Source organism: Glycine soja, chromosome 18 (genome assembly GCF_004193775.1).
Source record: "Glycine soja cultivar W05 chromosome 18, ASM419377v2, whole genome shotgun sequence".
Taxonomy (NCBI): domain Eukaryota; kingdom Viridiplantae; phylum Streptophyta; class Magnoliopsida; order Fabales; family Fabaceae; genus Glycine; species Glycine soja.
The window spans coordinates 30,699,901-30,705,900 of NC_041019.1; the positions used below are offsets into that span (position 1 = coordinate 30,699,901).

The 6,000-nt window shown below is 32.1% G+C and overlaps 1 long non-coding RNA gene across 1 annotated transcript; it reads left to right on the forward strand.

Moving 5' to 3' along the window:
- Positions 1 to 4,148: 4,148 nt before the first annotated feature.
- On the forward strand, positions 4,149 to 4,967 carry LOC114394813. Its single transcript, XR_003662846.1, has 2 exons — positions 4,149 to 4,525; positions 4,704 to 4,967. It is a non-coding gene; the product is annotated as an uncharacterized LOC114394813 (long non-coding RNA).
- Positions 4,968 to 6,000: the final 1,033 nt, after the last annotated feature.

Here is a 6,000-nt window from a genome sequence, read left to right on the forward strand (position 1 = left end):
TAAACATGTGTTTGCATTCTCTCTTCCCTTATCTCATTTATTTCATTGCAATCAATTTTGCCTTGCATGTTTAAAGAACATTATTAAATTGATTGTTGTTGCTTCTTCTGCATTCTAAGTCTATCCCTCTTAAGATTATTGAGGCCAGAAGGTCCAACACCAAACCAACCCAAACAAAAATGAAGACCAAAACACAACAAATCTGGGTTTAGGAAACGATAACATAATGATAAAATGCCCAAAGGTCTAACCTTTTGTATCGTTGTCCTGCAAAAACTTAAGAATAAAACAAAAACGTATTCACTGATAGACATGCATCATCAAAAAGACCTAAACCAATATACACCGATATTCAAACCTCATCATACATTCCAACCCTAGCTGAATAGGAAAAACAAAAATGAGGAAGAAAACCTTATAAAGAATGCACATGCATCATAAAAAATGGTTCACAGCCAAAAATCGTTCACAGACACAAATAACCGACTAAAAATGGAAAACCTTGGTATAGGAAAACATAAACGAATGACAAAATGAACAAAGGTCGAACCTTTTGTCTTGTTGGCCTGCGAAAACTCATATAGCATAACAAAAACACGTAATATACACCGATAATCACCGATATACACCGATATTCAAACCTCATGATACATGGCAAACCAAGCTGAATAGCAAAAACAAAAATGAGCACCTACGGTGAGTCCAACGATAAATGCAAAGGGGAGCAAATCGAAACGGGAGAGCATTCAAAACCCAAAATCCAAAAGCCACAACGGAAATGGAAAATGGAAAGGCTTGTAGCAATGGAAAGCATGAGACATCGAAAATAGTGAAAAATTAGAAAACGTGCATCGGTAACTGAGGGGTTACCTAGAAAACGACAAAAGCAATTAATGGCAACTGAGAAGACATTTTTGGGCGGGAATGGGAAGCGCTGGTATGTCGACACATAGGCACTGGCAATGCCACGTAGGCATTGTCAGGGCCTTGTTTGTATCATGATAGATGATTTATAATTTTTTAAAGGCTTAATTAAGTTTTTCATACATGAAATATAGGTTGTTTTTAGATTAATATCTAATATTTATTTTTTTTCCACCTAAGTACCTAAAAATAATTCAATTTCATTTTATTATTTATTGTTAGTCGTATTTTGTTAAGTGATAACATGACAGAGGAAGACGACTAACTTAAAATGAAACTCAAATCTTTTTTTAGGTAGTTATTTGGCAAAAAATAATTTTTTTGTAGTAATTGAAAAATGGTTTATTTTTCCAAATATGAAAAAACTTAATTAAGTCAATTTGAAAATAATTATTTAATTAACAAATGATAAAGAGAAGTTTTATCAAAATAAATAATTTAATTTTAGATAAAATGATAAATTTTATTATTTTATTAAAAATAAAAATGATAATCGTAAATTTAAGTTATGTTTAAAAACAAATCCTATAAGTCAATAAGAAAAAATCGTTTCTTAAACAGTTTTTTTTATCAAATATTTGTAAACTTGTAAAAAAAACTAAAAATTAATTAAAATAACTTTATGAACATATATGTAATTTAATTTATCTTATTTATTTTTTAAGATAATTCCTCATTCAAAATAAGAATATACGATAAATTAATAAGATATTTTTTTATTGGTAGGAATAAAAAAAAAACTATTTAAAATTTACAATAACTCACCTATCAATTTATCATGTTTAATCAACTAAACTAGATTAATAAGATAATATTAAAGGTGAAATTAAAGAGTTAAGATGTGTATATTTAATATCTGGACAAAGCTAAAAGAGAATCTAGAGATTAGTGAATGAAGAGTGAGGAAGAACATAACATGTTATATGTGTACATTCATCATAGACAACAAAACACCAATTATATATGGTTTAAATAAGTTTTTCATATCTAGAAAATATATGATTTTCAGATTACTACCTAAAAATTCTTTTTTTTTCAACCAAGTACCTAAATAAATTTTCAGTTTCATTTTAATACTTACTGTTAGTCATCTTCCGTTAAGCGATAATGTGACAGACGAAATGTCAAATCATGATGCTTTGTGATTTTTCAAATTGTGGAGGAACGAATGACTCACAAAATTGTCCAAATAAGACAAAAATTATTGAATTTCGTTCTCAATCTCCAAATAAGTTTTTGTCTTGTGGAGAAACGAATCATGACACACAAAATTGTCCAAATAAGACAAAAAATATTGAATTTCCTTCTCAATCTCCAAATAAGTTTTAGCTTTTGTGTATAATTTTTTAAATTGACGTCTATACTTATTGAATTCTAATATTCACTATGTATTATGTTTTTCTTGTGTTTTGATAGGATGACTAAGGGTTGGAGAAAGTCTTCTCAAAATGGAGGCTGAGTTGGTCAAAGAAAATGACAAAATTGTTTTGTCTGGAGATCTATCAATGCTTTTTGACATGAAGATTTTGGAAAGTTTTAGCTAGAGTTGATATTGGATAGATTTAGCTACAGATTTTTTTTTTTTATCAAATTATGAAGTCAGATTTTAATTTATGTTTTGGTGTACTCAGTGGCGAGAACACATGTACAACAAACCAATTCAATCTCCTTAGATAGCATACCTTGATATTTTTTTGTTAGAGTGCAGCTTCCTTGATGACTTCTATTTGGTTTTGTTTTTGTTAACAGAGTAATATTTGATCAATTTATATTGTCCCTATTAATCTACTGTGATAGTAGAAATTCACTATAATGCAATAACGATGTGATGAACAATTAATTGATTGATTAGCCAATTTTATCTTGAGTAATTACTGTCATAATGTATACTAAAAAACTAGTTTTTGATTTCTCATAGAACACCCATCATTACTAAATTAAACAAATGACATTAGGTGCTTGACTTAGATTGATTTAGTGAGTTGACTTGTTGATGAACTGCTGAAAGATGTTGGGTGAAATAAGCAATTATCTTTTGATAGATCAACGAAACAAGAGCAAGAGAATACAAAGTACCAAATTTTATTACCAAACACAATTCATTTGAACTTACAATCTTGTTTCAAACAAAAAAAAAAGTCAATACATTAGTACTCTAAAATCTAGAATTTTTTTGTCTTCTCTTTAAGCAAAACAAGCTTTGGAGCACCAATCAATTGCGGGGTATACAATTGCACAATATATAATTTATTTCTCCTTTGTAACGTGCAACTTCAGTTGTAATAGCACTTAGGTAATGCAATAACACCCGCACAAAAACAAAGTAAAGAGGTAAAGCAATAGCATCACAATCAATCCAGAAACCAAACTCTCTGATAACTAAAAAAACTAGAGAACCCAAATTACCCCTAACAGTTCAGTACCAACATTTACACCAAACACATGTATATATGTCACCCTACTTTATATATTAGTAAACCTTGCCACCAATTCTAAGCACCCAAAAATTATACTTGGAGCCCTGCAACCAACCCCCCCCCCCCCCCCCCCCCCCCCCTCAAGATCGCCACCCTATGACATCCAAAAAATCTCGTAACACACGACAACACTCATATCCAGCATCAGTGATTATGAGACAAAGGACTATGTTCCAGTATGTATGCAAAGAACAAAAATAAACAGAACAAAGAAAGAGAAAGGATAAACTCGAGTGACTAGATTGTCCTGGTTGCAGATGATGTGGAACCAAGTACAGATGAGCGTGGGTCCCAGCTCTGGAGGACGTTGTCCATGTCCGAGAGGCTCCATTTCCACGCGTCACCTTTGGATTTGAGGCACCACGGTGGACGAGGGTTCGCAAGGAAGGGTGGGTTGTTGTGTCATCGCTGATCGGAGGTCTCGCTAATTCTGATTGGAGATCTGAAACAAGCATCAACGGGGATCAAAGTGTGTGAAAGAGAAAAGGGTTTTGATGGGAAAGAGAAAAGAGGCTCTGCGGGGATCAGAACTTGTGAAAGAGAAAATAGTTTTTTTTAATTAGTTAAAATACAAGTTTACCTTTTTTGTTTTGGATTGGTCTTAAATACACAGATAATGATTTTTTCAAGTAAAAAGGTGTTGAGCGCTAACTTAGGTCTTCTATTTTTTTAATGGGTCTATGTGAGCATATATATATATATATATATATATATATATATATATATATATATATAAATGTTAAGTTAGATCGTGTCCAAGTCACAATTAGGGGTGTGGAAAAAAAATTGTGTCAGACAGTAACGGATTGCAGTTGACTCGACCCGAATTAGTTGCACACTCGAAGTGGGTTTAAAAAAAAATTGCCTCGTTTTGTAGCCGGTTTGATTTGACCCAACCCGTTTCAGAAAAAAAATAGTAGGGGCCTGAATATTCAGTGACTCGTTTCACCCCGCACTGTGCACTTTCTCTCGTTCACGACAGCTATGGTTCCTGACTTCTTGTTCCTCGATCGCCGATCAGTTTCTTGGTGAAGCCTGAAGGGTTTCTTGGCGAAGGGATCCTCATTATTCTTGGAGCTCTCTCTCGTTCTTACAGGTTTTGTAAGGAAATACTCCATTCAATGGTGAGTTTACTTTTCTTGTGTTTAGTTCTTTTGAGGGACCGAGCATGGCAATTAAAAGTTTCAATTTCTATGTTGAATGTCAATATAATAATGCCATGTTTCCTTGTCATTTTTTTTTATGTCAATTTGTATGGTAGATGAGTAATTTGGTGCTAATACTCACTACATATCAATGCAGATTCTGTGACCCGAATCATGAAATGATGCATATTACTTTGTGTTCTATAATGACCTTAATTTTTTTTATTTTGGCATTCTCATATGCAATAGAAGTTTTTGTCATGTGTCATGGATCTTTTTGATATATGGTTCACTATGCTGGATCTTAAGATGAAAACTTAATTAAGATGTATTTTTCTTCTTTTTTTTGTGTATTCTGAATTGGTTTCAACTTGATTAAGATATGTATTTATCACTCTATTTTATTGAATGTTGAAAGACATATCATGATTTGGATTTTTTATGATATATCCAAATTCTCAAAGAAGCCTTTATTGTTTAGCAATTCCGAACGGTCTCAACACTGACATAGTGACATGCAGCTGGTAAAGACTAAATCAGAAATTCCAGATTTTAGAAGTATAGCCATAGGAACTCAATTACAAACTTTTAAACTAAAGGAAGTTTTTTGAAAGGTTAGTAAACTAGAGGAATCTACACAATGCTTTAACTTTATCTAATTTGAGTTGCCGGAATTTTCTAGAGCAATCTCACCATTCTCATAATTTTCTTGTAAGTTGGCTTGTTAATTATTCACATTTCAATGTTTTCGAGTTTATAAAAGCTTTCAATTTGAAACCATTGAAGAAGTATATAATTCTATCAACTAGAAGGGACACCTATTAACACTATAGGAAGTTAGGAAGATATCTATTTGATTGATTAAACAATATATAATTCTAAAATTGTGCAGCTGAATGTAACATTAGAGTTTTTTAGACTAACTTTTTCTTCTAATTGGAGGTATTGAGAATACTTAGCAAGAGATAATAGATAGAGATTCCAAAAGTATTCTAAAAAATCTTCATTATGATAAAAGATTTTAATAGGAATAACTTGGCATCACTAAATTCCAATACTAACTTTCCGTAAAGCACTGGTTCATTTAGAATCAAAATCCCGGTGGTTAGTGGTTACCATTTCTGTATAGAATAAAAAAGTGAAACAACTAAAGATTTCAAGTTGTATGCTGAGAAATCTTTTGGGATGCGAGGATCATTACTATATTAGTTCAATTTTGTTGAAATCCTGCTAAAGTGGTGGATAACATAAACCTATTGTATTTACAATCTGTGTGTTTCAAAGTGACGTGAATGCCCTGGGCGAAATTATTCATTATTGTTGCAACCTACCCTTCGACGGGAGGGTGAGGCGAAATAAAAAGGGGCGTCATCCAAAAAGGAGAACGCGTAGGAATCGTCACCAACGTTTATTCGAGAAAAATGCTAGAAAAACCAAAAAAGGGTCTGTGAATT